The sequence below is a fragment of the Suncus etruscus genome, chromosome 9 (assembly GCF_024139225.1).
Source record: "Suncus etruscus isolate mSunEtr1 chromosome 9, mSunEtr1.pri.cur, whole genome shotgun sequence".
Lineage (NCBI taxonomy): Eukaryota > Metazoa > Chordata > Mammalia > Eulipotyphla > Soricidae > Suncus > Suncus etruscus.
Window position 1 is genome coordinate 11,898,434 of NC_064856.1, and position 14,895 is coordinate 11,913,328.

Here is a 14,895-nt window from a genome sequence, read left to right on the forward strand (position 1 = left end):
TTTTTGTTTATAATTGCTGAATAGTAGTCATACCTATATTGAGTAACCTTCCCCAAACTCAGTCTGTTTCACTTTAAAGATGAATTATTTCTAACCATATGGTCTGTCACCTCCCCCTTCTTGTAATCTCAAGTAAAGGATTTCATTAACAATGAAAATTTCAGGTTGGAGAGAGGTGAAAAGGCCAGTGTACATGCTTTAATGAGGGATGAAGAGTGATGCCCAACAATCTAGCACTGTCTAGTCTCCAAACACCACAGGGTGTGCCCACAGCCCACCCCCTAAGCAGTGGAAGGGTTCAATCACCGGCAACCCCTCCCTCCCTCCCAATGAGAATTTTTTTTTTTTTTGTGGTTTTTGGGTCACACCCGACAGTGCTCAGGGGAAACTCCTGGCTCCATGCTCAGAAATTGCTCTTGGCAGGCACTGGGAACCATATGGGAAGCCTGATTCTAACTGATGACCTTCTGCATGAAAGGAAAACGCCTTACTTCCATGCTATCTCTTCAGCCCCCCAATGAGAATTTCTTAACCCATCTCTGCCCACCAAAAATTTTATGTATCTTTCAGAGAAACCAAGTTCAAGATACAAAATCAAGAGAATTTTTTCGGGGCCGGCGAGGTGGCGCAAGGTGAGGTGTCTGCCTTGCAAGCGCTAGCAAAGGAAAGATCCGGACCGAGGTTCGATTCGATCCCCCAGCGTCCCATATCCTCCCCACCCCAAGCCAGGGGCAATTTCTGAGCGCTTAGCCAGAAGTAACCCCCCGAGCATCAAACGGGTGTGGCCTGAAAAACCAAAAAAAAAAAAAAAAAAAAAGAGCGAGAGAATTTTTTCATCTTGTAGAAAGTGATCCCTAAAATATTTCTTAAAAAGTAACACCTGGGGCTGGAGCGGTAGCGCTAGAGGTAAGGTATGTATCTGCCTTGCAAGCACTAGCCTGGGATTGATGGTGGTTTGATCCCCGGCTTCCCATATGGTCCCCCCACCCCCAAGCCCGGAGCGATTTCTGAGCTCATAGCCAGGAGTAATCCCTGAGCATCAAACGGGTGTGGCCCACAAAAATAAAACAAACAAAAGTGACACCTAAATTGTTCTCATTTTATCCTGGTTTTTACCACTGACACCCTCAGATAACAGTATTTTTTAAGCAAGAACACACAATCACTTAAAAAAGTTTGCTCACTATAGCAACTGTTGCTAAGTTTAAGTCTAAAGCTGAAAAACCCAAATGTGTACCAATCAGTGAAATGCCATTTCTAGCATAGTACTGTAAATTATTTCACCTTAACCTTAAAAAGTAAAAATAAAGGACACCTGGCCAGATTAGGTATGCTAATAATATCTACCCAGGGAACATGCCAATATTTTTTTGGGAAAAAAATTTTCTATAATGTAAGATTAATTTTCTATCTAATGTAAGATATCTTTGAAAAACTAGATGGCCTAGATTTCATGCCATTATAACCCATTTCCGTAAGAAATAAGTGATACACTATTTTTTAAAAATATATTCTAGTTCGGGCCCGGAGAGATAGCACTGTGGCGTTTGCCCTGCAAGCAGCCAATCCAGGACCAAAGGTGGTTGGTTCGAATCCCGGTGTCCCATATGGTCCCCCGTGCCTGCCAAGAGCTATTTCTGAGCAGACAGCCAGGAGTCACCCCTGAGCACTGCCGGGTGTGGCCCAAAAACCAATATATATATTTTAGTTCAAAGAAATTTAAGTAGATGAATACACTAATACTTTGTGAAACACATTTGGCCCAGGTCATTCAATAAACAGTGACTGACATCACGGATCAAATAATTTCTCACTTTAAATCAAGTATCATAAGCATTATAACTACCTTAAAATGTTTATCCTAACGCCAAATTCCATCTGTTCTCAGCATGACTTGTACACATTGTGCTATAAACATTTAGAGAAAGTTGCTATATGCAGTCAAAAGTTACTTTAAATAAATGTTTCCACTGCTGACATTTTTTTTTTGGTCGCACCGGGCAGCGCTCAGGGGTTACTCCTGGCTCTATGCTCAGAAATCGCTCCTGGCAGGCTCGGGAGACCCTATGGGATGCCAGGATTCAAACCACCAGCCTTCTGCATGAAAGGCAAACAAACACCTTACCTCCATGCTATCTCTCAGGCCCCTCAGAGCTGACATTTTGACAATTCAATGTACTGTGCTATGCTGTTACAAGTATTACCTCAATTAACTCCTAATACTAGGAGCTGATTAACAGAATCTATACATAGTAAAATTTAGAAAAGGCAAGGTCATGTTGCATAGGAATATATTCAAAAGCTCCAAGTCTCCTAACTCCAAGGATAGCATTAGGCTGGGATAGTCTAGTCACTTAACTTCTGCTTAGTTGTGGCCTTCAGACATTTGGCTGTATTCAAACATTCAACCATGATGCTCGCCAGGGATTACACTCTTTGGAGTGCTCGTGCATAGACATAAAGCAGGGGTGGCGAACATGCGGCTCTCAAGCCACATGTGGCTCCTGGCCAAAATGAATGCTGCTCTTTGCCAAGTCTGGATTTTGTTCTGCTGCTTCTGAGGAAGGACCTCTGAGGAGAGATCTCAGCGAGCGCATAGTCCTGCCCCCAGACTGTTTCCCATCCCTGGGAAACAACTACAAGGGCAGGGGTGAGGTGGGGGGGTAGAACGGGACACCCGTGTGTCACGTGTTGGGTCACATCTTGCCGTTAGTTCTTAGTGTGGAGGACGCAGCACACCCTCACCATCACTGCAGGATTTTGACCCTCACTCCAAATGGCAAAATGCAATATGTGTTTAATAGATTATTGTTAAAATTAGATGCTTTTGTGTGAGTGTTTGTCTGTTTTGGCAAGTCACTGCCTGGTCTGACTCTCACAGTTTAAAATTTTGGCTCTTTGTGTCAAACTTGTTCGCCACCCCTGGCATAAAGACTTGTAGTCCTCACTGGGGATCTCAACCTTCAGCTGCCAAACTAAGCAATCATTTGTTGGGGCTGAATGGGGATCATGCTCAGTACTCAGGGAAGCACTGGGGATTGAATCTACAACCCCCAGCTTGGTTACCAAGGCAGGCACTTTAGCTATGAAGCCATCTCCTGGCCCCTCAGGTTAGGACTTCCAGCAGTTCAATTTCATTTACTCTAAATTAAAAGACTATCCACTTTCATCAATTTATACCCAGGTAACCAACTCTAAATCAAACTCATTTCTCTCATTTTCGAAGTTTCCCTCACTAAAGTACATCGTTTAAAATTGAGACTTTATATCAATAGGATATTAAGAACAAAAAAAGCCTTTAAGTTTGAGATCTATTCTGTATTTACTATTCCCAAACATACCTTTTAAGAGAAAAGACCTTACACAACTTGAGCTGGAGTGGAGAGAAGTGTAAAAGAATGTACCACTGTATATGGTGGCTATTATTCAAAAAAAAAAAATATCACCCGTTTTTATCTGTTAAAAAAAAGTCCTCTACATCTCCAGGAATGGTCTGGGGCCAGGCCAACAGCCCAGCACTACAGACACTCAAAGTTATAATTTTACTACTTTTCAAAGTTTTCTTTTAATGAATCCCCGGCCCCAACAATTCCATTACTATTTAGCTGTACCAAGCAATATTAAGTAAATTATTCATACTTGCCGTGGGGCAGGCTTCTGGGGGTTTGGGAAAATGATAAAGGTGGAGGGTTTGTTATAATGGTGGTATGACTGAGGTTGGAATATTAAATGCTGAAAAAGCTATTATGAACAACTCTGTAACTACGATGTATAAAATAAAGACATTTAATATAAAGTCTTTTATATGTTTAAAAAATTTTTAAGAAAGCTGTCAAATATAATGGCATTGTTTTATTCTAATATTAATAAAACCAGGGGCCGGGAAGGTGGTTCTAAAGGTAAGGTGTCTGCCTTGCAAGCCCTAGCGTAGGACAGACCGTGGTTAGATTCCCCGGTGTCCCATATGCTCCCCACCAAGCCAGGAGCGATTTCTGAGCGCATAGCAAGGAGTAACCCCTGAGCATCAAACGGGTGTGGCCTAAAAACAAAACAACAACAAAAAAAAGAATAAAACCATAGAGTTTAAGATGTTTATTATAGGGCCCGGAGAGATAGCACAGCGGCGTTTGCCTCGCAAGCAGCCGATCCAGGACCAAAGGTGGTTGGTTCAAATCCCGGTGTCCCATATGGTCCCCTGTGCCTGCCAGGAGCTATTTCTGAGCGGATAGCCAGGAGTCACCCCTGAGCAATGCCGGGTGTGGCCCAAAAACCAAAAAAAAAAAAAAAAAAAAAAGATGTTTATTATAAACGTTTAAATACCATGAATTTATAGAAATCCAACCAAAATGGCCTAGAAGTTTTGGAATCCACATTTTACTAGTACTTCAAGTACTTTTTGTTGCTATTTTAAGCCACAACCAGTTGTGCCTAGGGATTACTTCTGGCATTGCACTCAGACTTCACTCCTGGTGGTACTGGAGGACATGGTGGTGGTCAGAGATCAAACCCTAAAGGGCTACATGCAAGTCAATGCCTTACCCCGGGTACTATCTTCTCTGGCTATCAATCTATTCAGTCTTTACAAATCACAAGCGAATATTTTAAACACCAAGGGATCATTACTCCGTAGTCTTCCAGGACTGAATTATTTTGCAGTATGCTCCTATAACTTTTTGTTTTCTATAAAATAATCACCCAAGATTCTTTTTTTTTTTTTTTGGTCTTTAAATGAGCCTGGGGCTAGGAATAGAGATAAATGGTAGAGTATTTGCTTTGCATGCATGGAACATAGGATTTAATTCCCAGCACCTAAAAAAAAAATGCTGAGGATACTGACAGTGGGAAATACGCACAAGTGAAGGGATAAGTGTTAGAACATTGTATGACTGACAATAATGAACTGCTTTGTAACTGATGATTCAATTAAACAATAAATAGATTTTAGCACTGGGCCAGCTCCATAGACCTTTTCTAGAAAGAGATGCAGACAAAGCCATAAAAATTTATGGGTACATTGGCCACACAGCAGAAAACTGGCAATCTCAGGAAGAGAGGACAGGCCAACTCCAATTCCCTGTGCCAACAAAGACATGTCTGCTGCATCTATCACCCAGAATCACTACTTTGCCTATGGCCCTGCCTCACCAACCCCCAGCCCTCTATGATTCTCTTCAGGACAGTCTACGATTTGATCCACCACCACCACCACCACCCCCGCATCCCATATGGTCTCCTAAGCCAGGAGTGATTTCTGAGCGCATAGCCAGGAGTAACCCCTGAGCGTCACTGGGTGTGCCCCCCCCCCCCCGCAACAAAAAATGTTTTTCATAGGTTAAAATGTCATCTTATATGCCGAAAAATATGGTACTTCGAATTTCTGGACAACTTCATTTGTTTGATGCTGTTATTCCTATAGGAAAATACATACCTGTTTGATGCTGTTATCCCTATAGGAACACACCAATTTAACAGAATGGACAACTAACAAGAGCTTACTAAATCTTCTGTCACTGTATTAATGACTTCATTGGAGATGCAATAATTTTCACAAATGTGCTTTCTACTGTATTTTTAGATTTTCTTTCTTTTTCATTTTTTTCTTTCTATTCTTTGTTAAATAACTTTGCTTTCACTTATCTGGAAACAAATGTATTATGGTTGACTATGATACAATTTATTTAAGTAAAAATAAGTGATTAAAAGTAATTAATATTTTGGGGGGCCACACCCAGGAGTGCTGTCAGGGATTACTCCTGGCTCTGCACTCAGAAATTACTCAGGCTTGAGGGGGCCAAATGGGATACCGCGATATTTGAAGGCCGGCTGCGGGCCACAAAATGTTGTACAGAGGGCCGCAAATGGCCCGAGGGCCGCGAGTTTGAGACCCCTGCCCTACCCGCTGTGCTAAGGTTCCAGTTCCAATTTGATTTTTTTGCCACACCCAGTAGAGCTCAGGGTTTACACCTAGTGGGCTCAGGGGACCGTACGGGTGCATTCAATTCCCAAAACCTCAGAAGACTTAAAACACAAAATCAACAAGCCCTTCTATTAGTTTTGTCTTTTTTTTGGGGGGGGGGGGTGGGGAGCACCCAGTTGTGGTCAAAGCTTACTCCTGGTGGGTTTGGGGAACTACACAGGATACTAGGGATTGAATTCAGGTAAGCCATGTGCAAGGCAAGCACTCTACCCACTGTACTATCACTTTGGACCCCTTCAATTTATTTCCTACTATTGCTACAATCAATGACCAGGAAATGAGATTTTTGTTTTGGGCCACACACAGTGATGCTCAGGGGTTATTGCTGGCTATGCGCGCAGAAATTGCTCCTGGCTTGGGGGACCATATGGGATGCAGGGTTTGAACCCAAGTCCGTCCTGGGCAGCCACATGCAAGCTAAATACCCTACCACTGTGCTCTTGCTTCAGCCCCTGGAAATGAGAATTTATCTCAAAGTTTTTATAGGCTGGAAGTCAGATAAGTTGGGCTGATCGTTTTTAGGTAGGCAAAGCCCCAAATCAAGGTTTTTATATTCTCTACTGAAGATTTGGTTATAATCTACTTTTAAGCTCATTCAGCCTATAAACTACATCTAGATACTTGTAGGTGCAGGAGTCAATCTTATAGAACTGAGGACCCCATTTCATAGGTCACAGCTGTCAGTCAGCATTCTTTTTTTTTTTATTTTGATGTATCCTCCTCCAATGAAGGCAGTTTGACTCCCTCTCATTCATTATTTCTTTAGTTCCACCTTTACAAGGGAAGTAGAGAAAATTCTTTGTTTTTAAGGCTTATGCAATTGGATCCATTCAACAAATCCAGGATATCCTTACTCTCTTAGGATACTTAAACTGAAATATAAAGTTCCCTTTGTTGCATAATGCTAACATTCAGAATCCAAGGATACAGGCACCTTGGGGAGTGCCATCTAATTGCTAGAGTCTATCTGCTGGCCTCTACAGATTTCTATTTCCCTAAATGCAAGATACATCCACTTACCTATCTACACACAGATACACATCACACAATCTTAAGGTTTTTTCCCATCACAGTATCAAAGTTCAAAATCTCAGCTAAATTGCATCCAAAGCCCCAAATCTGGGTCCAGAGAGATAGTACAGTGGATAGGAAACTTGCTTTGCAAGCAGGTGACACAGACTTGATCCCTGGCATACCATGTGGTTCCCCAACCCCCACCAAGGAGTGATCCCAAAGCACCTCTGGGTATGGCCCCAAAACAACAAATCCCAAATCTCAGTGCCAGAGACAGTTCAAATGGTTAAGCACATACTTAACATGTGTTTGGTCCCTGTGTTTTGTCTCCTCAAGGGCTCTTGGATATAGAGGCTAACAAACATTGGCTCCCCAAGTTTTAAGAGGCTGGGAAAATGGCGCAAAAAGGACTGGAGAGTATATACCCTATTTTCCGGCGTATAAGACAACTTTTTTTTTTTTTTTTTTTTTTGTGGTTTTTGGGTCACACCCGGCAGTGCTCAGGGGTTTTTCCTGGCTCTGTGCTCAGAAATCGCTCCTGGCAGGCACGGGGGACCATATGGGACACCGGGATTTGAACTGATGACCTTCTGCATGAAAGGTAAATGCCTTACCTCCATGCTATCTCTCTGGCCCTTTTGGGCCACTTTTGAAACAAAAAAAAGTCAACCGAAAATCGGGGGGTTGTCTTATATGCCGAGTATATCCCTAAAAATGTTTCAATATGCCGCTAAACGAAACAAACAAACAAACAAACAAACAAAAAAACCAAGCCGCAGAGTTTCCAAATCTCTTTCTTGGGGGCTCCCAAACAGTACTCAAGAGATCTGGGGGCCACTTTTGGCAAAAACCCAGCTAACCGTGTTGGTGGTTCAGTGCTAGGGTCCGAGGATGGGGTGTTGTTTGGTTCATGTAGTGGGGGAAATTGCCACCAGGGAATTGCCAGAAAAGGTGCCTATGATAAGGGACCAATCACTGCAAGGCTGCTCGGACCGCCTCTCTAACTCAGCCAATCCAAGCAGGCTTTTGATGCATGCAAATTAGACAATGTTCTGGACCGGAATCTACACTGTCAAAAGCCTGCTCAGATTGGCCAGAGTCAGAGAGGAAGTCTATTCCAGTAGAACCTTTGAACCTTTGCTTGTTGTGATTGGCTCACTGTGGTACATACGGTTGCAGCACAGGAACGTTCTGTCTGATACAGTGAATATAGGCCTAAACCTATGTTTTAACTGCAAAATTAGGGGGTCGTCTTATACGCCAGAAAATATGGTACTTTGCTAATGTGGGCTCAATATTTTGTGATTTTTGTTTGTTTTTGGATCACACACAGCAAACCCTGGATGTTACTCCTGTCTCTACACTCAGAAATCACTCTTAGCAGCTCGTAGGGTATTTGCCTTGCACTTGGCTGACCCGGGTTCAATTTCTTTTTTTTTATTTATTTATTTATTTATTTATTTATTTATTTATTTATTTATTTATTTATGGTTTTTGGGCCACACCCGGCGGTGCTCAGGGGTTACTCCTGGCTGTCTGCTCAGAAATAGCTCCTGAGGGGCCGGGCGGTGGCGCTAAAGGTAAGGTGCCTGCCTTGCCTGCGCTAGCCTTGGACGAACCGAGGTTCGATCCCCCGGTGTCCCATATGGTCCCCCAAGCCAGGAGCAACTTCTGAGCACATAGCCAGGAGTAACCCCTGAGCGTTACCGGGTGTGGCCCAAAAACTAAAAAAAAAAAAAAAAGAAATAGCTCCTGGCAGGGACAGGGGAATCATATGGGACACCGGGATTCGAACCAACCACCTTTGGTCCTGGGTCGGCTGCTTGCAAGGCAAACGCTGCAGTGCTATCTCTCCAACCCGGGTTCAATTTCTGGCATCCCATGTGGTCTCCCAAGTCTGCCAGGAGTAACTTCTGAGCGCAGAGCGGGGAGTAAGCCCTGAAAGTCTGGTGCGGTCAAAAAAAAAAAAAAAAGAGAAAAAATCACTCCTGGCAGGTTCAGGGGACCATTTGGGATGTCGTGGACAGGTCGGCCACGTGCTAGGCAAATGCTCTATCACAGTGTATTTCTTTGGACCCTGGGTTCAATCTTAGGACCACTTGGTCCCTAGAGCACCCAAGCAAAAAGAACAAAGCCCCAAATCTCATCATCTAAATTGGGCAAGGATGCAGCTCTAAGTATGGCACACTAAGTATAACTCCTAAGAAACAAAATAATACCAGTCATCAGCTTCTAACCTACACAGGTGGAACTGGAAAAGTGCAAGTGTTAACAGCATTCCACTTCACAGGGAAATGTATTTAAGAAAAAAGATAGACAGTTTTAAAACTGTCCAAAGCAGTTCTCCAAGCCAGCAACAAAATCTTTGGTTTTCAGTTCCACTCCTCTTGGCTCCACCCCCAAAAACCTCTGGCAGTTCTACCAGCCTTCTTTGGGACAGTAGAATTTAGGTGATTCTAAAGGCCCCTTCAAATTCCTATTTTTCAATTGGTACTGTCTATGCAGTTTTACACAATTTCACAGTGGTTAACTGTCAAGACACATCCACAATAAAAAACTGCACCTTCACACTCTGCCTGGAAATATTCATCAAAATATCCAAGTTCAACAACTAAGCTCTTTCCCACTTAATCACAGCATACAACTCTTAAGCTTTTTGCCAGTACGTGAGATCCACTTTCCTTCCTCCCACTGCATTCCTCACTTCCACCTGAGCCTCACCAGTAGTCATCAACACCCATACTTTTGTTGAAACCTTTACTTTCATGCTCATTCATCTGGCCACCACCCCTATTTCCAGGTAACTGTTTTAGAGATTCATGGTATCAAAATCTACACTACCACTGCCATAATATATTACAGCACAATAGTGGATTAAAACATATTCTTTATTTCTGTGGGGTGGAGATTGAGTGGGTTTGTTCAGGTCTTTTGCTTAGATCTCATCAGACCAAAGACCAAAATATATTTCTTGCTAGAAATTCAGCCTAAGAATCCACCTAATGGGCCAGAGCAGCAGCACAGTAGTAGGGTGTTTGCCTTGCAGTGTGGCTGACCAGAAGAGGGACCCGGAAGGATTGAACTCGGGTTCAATCCCTGGCATCCCCTATGCACCCAGCCTGCCAGGGGCAATTTCTGAGCAGAACCAGGAATAACCTCAGAGTGTCAGTGGGTGTGGTTCAAAAACCAAAAGAGGAGGGAGAGGGAAAGAGAGGGAGATGGAGGGAGAGGGAGAGAGGTAGAGGGAGGGAGATGAGAAAGAGAGAGGGGGGAGAGGGAGAGAAAGGGAAGGAGGAAGAGAGAGGGGGAGGAGAGTGAGGGAGAGGGGAGAGAGAGAGAGAGAGAGAGAGAGAGAGAGAGAGAGAGAGAGAGAGAGAGAGAGAGAGAGAGAGAGAGAGAGATTCCATTTAAAGCTCAGTTTAATTTAAATTGGCCAAATTTGGTTTCTTGTGGTAAGAATGCCATTTCCTTGCAGGCTGTCAAGTATGCCTAGTGTTTGCAACCCAGGGGCTACCAGAATGTTTTCTCATCTTTTTATTGGCCCTCCCCTAGCCCCTAGCAGTGGCTCCAAGTGATACTTATTTCTGACTTCCTCTTCTACCTCATGTCTATTAAGCTGGAGAAAGTTCTTTCTCTTAAGGTCTCATGTGATTTCATTGGGGCTACCCACACAATCCAGAATAATCTTCCTATTTTAAGATTCTTAACCCTAGTTACATCTGCCAAGTCCTTTTTACCATTTTAGATTCTGGATTAGTGCACAGACATCTTGATGGGAATCATTCTGCCTACTAGAAACCCAAATCCTTTCTAAATCTTAAAACCCCTTTCCTACTGAGAACCTGCCTTTTCAAGAGGGTGCGATATATCTCTGCATACTAAACCAATGCACAGACTCACCCTGGAAAGGGTGGTAAGCACTGGCACAACAAAAGTTACACGGTGGGGCTGGAGCAGTGGCACATTCGGTTGGGTGTTTGCCTTGCACACACTGACCCAGGACGGACCACGGTTCAATTCCCCAGGGACCATATAGTTAGTTCCCCCAAACCAGGAGCGATTTCTGAGTGCATAGCCAGGAATAACCCCTGAGCATCAACGAGTGTGGCCCAAAAAAGCAAAATAAATAAATAAACAAACAAACAAACAAAAAGTTACACGGTTCAATGCTGCTGTTAGCTTTGTTCCCAGACAGTAGCGCAGTTGGCCCATTACACTGTGGCCTACTGCTGCTCACCTGGAATGCAAGCGTGAGAAAATCAAACAAGTTCGACTTGCAGCAAAAGTGCCTGAAGGTGACCCGACTTGGCGCTTCCTTGGTCAGGTGAATCTAAGCAAATCTTTCTTCTTCCAAGGCCTACTACCTACTCCAGCGAGCTCTACCTCAACAGCAAACCAAAGTCAAGAATTTCAAAGTCACACTACCCAGGTAGTAAGTACAACGACTAGAAAGAAGCAAACTCTAGGAAAAAGAAACCTCAAGGGAAATGCGCATAGCCCCTAGTTTTCCAAGTGCCCCTCACCCCAACACCCTAGACCGACATTACTACAGATGACCAAAAAATGGCTGAGACCTCGTCCTGATGCCTCAAACCCTTGCCTACAACTTTTACCTGGAAGGGAGGGACAACCCACTCCCACCCCCCAAATAAGCTTTACCAGCTGTCCAGGCCTGGGGCCCGGCCAAATATCCGTCACAAAGGCTCTTTACATTTGGTCATAAACTTGGGGGGGGGGGTGTCCTGGCCCTCTGCCCCCTTTGCAGAACGCTGCAAGGGTGGCGACACCCACCACTCCAGGGCCATCGCGCCCTTGGCCCAGGATCCCGGGGATGGAGGATGGAACATGGAACGCGGGCCTCAACGCTCGCGACCCCCCAGGCTTGCTGCGTCCAGCCTGTGCACGCCCCTAGACTCGAAGGTGGGAGAAGGGGGCAACCGGCCCAGGTCTCCTCCAAACAGCAACTTCCCACCTTGAGACTTGGACCCCCGCCCCCCCAAAAAGTTACCAAAACCGCGCCCCTAAGCTTAGGGGCGAGCAAGAGTGGGGGAACAGGGGCAACCGGCCCAGGTCTCCCCAGTTGTCTCCCAGGATTCCCCCCACCACCCATCGCCTCCAAGCAGCAACTTCCCATCCTGAGACTTGGGGCAGCAAGTCCCCACCTTGAGACTTGAACCACCACCACTGTCACCACCCCAAAGGAAAAAAAAAAAACACCAAAACCTCGCCCCTAGACTTAGGGGCGCGAGCAAGAGTGGGGGAAGGAGAGCAACCGGCCCAGGTTTCCCCAGTTGTCCCCTGGATCCCCCCCGCATCGCCTCCAAGCAGCAACTTCCCACCTAGACAGACTTGGATCACCACCCCCAAAATTTACCAAAACCGCGCCCCTAGACTTTGGGGCGCGAGCAAGAGTGGGGGAAGTGGGGCAACGGGTCCAGGTCTCCCCAGTTGTTCCCTGGATCTCCCCCCCCCCATCGCCTCCAAGCAGCAACTTCCCACCCCGAGACTCGGGGCTCCCCCCACCCCCACCCCTTGGCCTTGTCCAGGAAAAATCACTCCCCGAGTCCTCCTTCCTCTCCCCTCCCAAAGGTCACCCCTTACCAGTTCGGGCACACTCGGCCCCGCGGGTCCCCCCGCAGCTCGGGCCTGGGGGGCCCCCCAACTTCGCCTCTGGCCTGGCCCCGCACCCCAGCCCGCTAGCGGGGGGCCTGGGCCTCGCCCAAAGGGGGGGAAGAAGCAGCAGCAGCAACAGGGGTGGCCCCGCTCGCCAACACTCCCCACCCCCTCCCGGGGTCCCCCCAACCCCGCTCCCCTCCCCCACGGCGAACCCCTCTTCGCTCCAAGCTGCCCAGTCCCCCGCCCGCACCCCAAAGCCTCCCCCCCCCCGCGCCCTGGACGGAGGCTCCGCGGCCCCGCGCACTGGGCGGGCTGCGGGGGGACCCCGCGACGTGTGTGGAGAAGACGGGGGGCGGGAGGGCGACGGGCGCTCGAGGGCTCGGCTGGAAGCGCGCGGGCGCAGCCGCACCCCGCCCGGCCGCCGTGCCCCCACCCGAGCACCCCGCCGGGCGACGCCGACGCTACCTTTGGCGGCGGCGGCGGCGGCGCGGGCCGCTCTCCCGTCTCCTCACACAGACAATATGGCGGCGCGGCGGCGGCCGAGGAGACACACGGCTCCGCAGGAACCAGAGCGAGGCTGCGGCCGCCGCTGCCGGAAGCGGAAGTGCTTGCCCGGCCGGAAGGGGCGGGGCGATTCAGTTGGCCCCCGCCCCTCGGGTGGCGGCCATGTTGGGCTGTACTATCTAACTCGGGGGGTGTGTATTGTGGAAGCTCAGTCTTTGAAGTAAGAGAAACGTCGTTCTCCACAGAGAGTATGATAAGGAGACGGTTAAATAATTAAACTCTTTTTGACGCACTTTCTGCATTGAACTGATCAAAGCGAGAACACGGGCTTCCAAGTAGCCGAATGGTTTGATCCAAACCAAGATGGCGGTTCTTACGTTTCCCCTCCCTCCTCCCTCCAAGCTGGCGAGTCCCAGCAGCCCCGAAGCGGCCTTGTTCTTCTTGGAAGGGCGCATGCGCGACCTTCAGAGCAGCAGAGCGAGGCATCTCGGGAGTTGAAGTCTTTACTGGGATTAATCCAGCCAGGGTTAAAGGGGTTCTAGGGGCACTTTTTTTTTTGCTGCTGCTGAAACTTTGAGTTCGGGTATAGAGACTGGAAATTGAGGCGGGGAAGTGGTTTAGAGTAGAAGTTGAGGTGACATAGTTGAGATCCAACTGCTACAATTCTCTAGAAATTGAAAGTCCTGCTGCAGGCTGACTGACAGCAGTCCTGGTGCTAGATCCCAGGATAAAGTATTTTTTATTTCTCCTTTTCAGGTTTCTTCCACGCTTCATCGTCTGAACTCTCCAGAGAAATTGTGGGGCAACTTTCTACCTGGCTCCGCTGATCTGGGCATTTTCTTGATTTAAAATTATCTTGAGCTTCTCCCTGGCACAGCCAAAATAGCACTAGTTCTGCTCCTGTCATTAGGGTTCCAATTCTGTTTGGACAGATTCCCACCGGCCTACCCTCTTCTATTCTGACCCTCCACCCACTCTAATTTCTTTTATTACTGGGGCAAAGAGATAGTACAGCAGGGTAGGGTGCTTGCTGCTTTGCACGCTGCCCACCCAGGTTCTACAGGCCCCAAAAACTCCCACTCGGAGTTTTTCTGAGTGCAAAGCCAGGAATAACCCCCGAGCACCTTTGGCTGTAGCCCCCAAACTAAGAAAAACAAAACAAATTCCTGATACTCTTAGCCATGTAAACAGCTAGCTTATTCCTGGAACTGAGCCACATTACCTTTGCCTGGAGGTTACTTGCTATTGTCACCTCCAGGAACTGTCTGTCCCACTTCTCTTTGTCCCAGATGAACAAGAGGCTAAGGGTTGTTGACTTCTGAGAATCTTCCTGTACCTTGCCCTCACCCCCCTGCCATTGTAGGCCTTCTGTCTTGTTGTTCCTTGCTGGTCTGGCCTGTCATAGCCAGAGGACAGAACAGGGTCTGACCATCACCTCCGCCCCTGCAGACTGAACGAAACTGGTGTGCTCAAGTGTTACTGAGAGAGACCCAGGTGTCAACCACACCTTGGGGACCAGAAGTGTGAGGGTGGGAACAAGAGTGAGGAAGCTGAATTATTTTGGTCTCTGCCATCATTCTGGAGTTGCTTTGACCTCCACAGCCCTCTACAACCTTCCATTCACACTTTGTCAGTTGACTAGCACCTCTGCTGGCAAAGACACATCTCTGGGGGAATGGACAGGGTGAGGGTGGGGGACAGGGAAGAAGTGGCTACAGACAACAGTGGCCTCAGGTGGCTATGATCTTTCTCTAAGCCTCATAGATGGGATTTTGACATTCGAG

At 46.9% G+C, this 14,895-nt stretch overlaps 1 protein-coding gene across 1 annotated transcript in view; it reads right to left on the reverse strand.

The window, feature by feature from the left end:
- Positions 1-13,200, reverse strand: part of CSNK2A1 (casein kinase 2 alpha 1) — a 53,287-nt gene extending 40,087 nt beyond the window's left edge. Inside the window, exon 1 of the mRNA XM_049779289.1 lies at positions 13,073-13,200. The gene's annotated coding sequence lies outside the window, so the exon portion shown is untranslated. The remainder of the gene's footprint in view (positions 1-13,072) is intronic.
- Between the last annotated feature and the right edge of the window lie 1,695 nt (positions 13,201-14,895).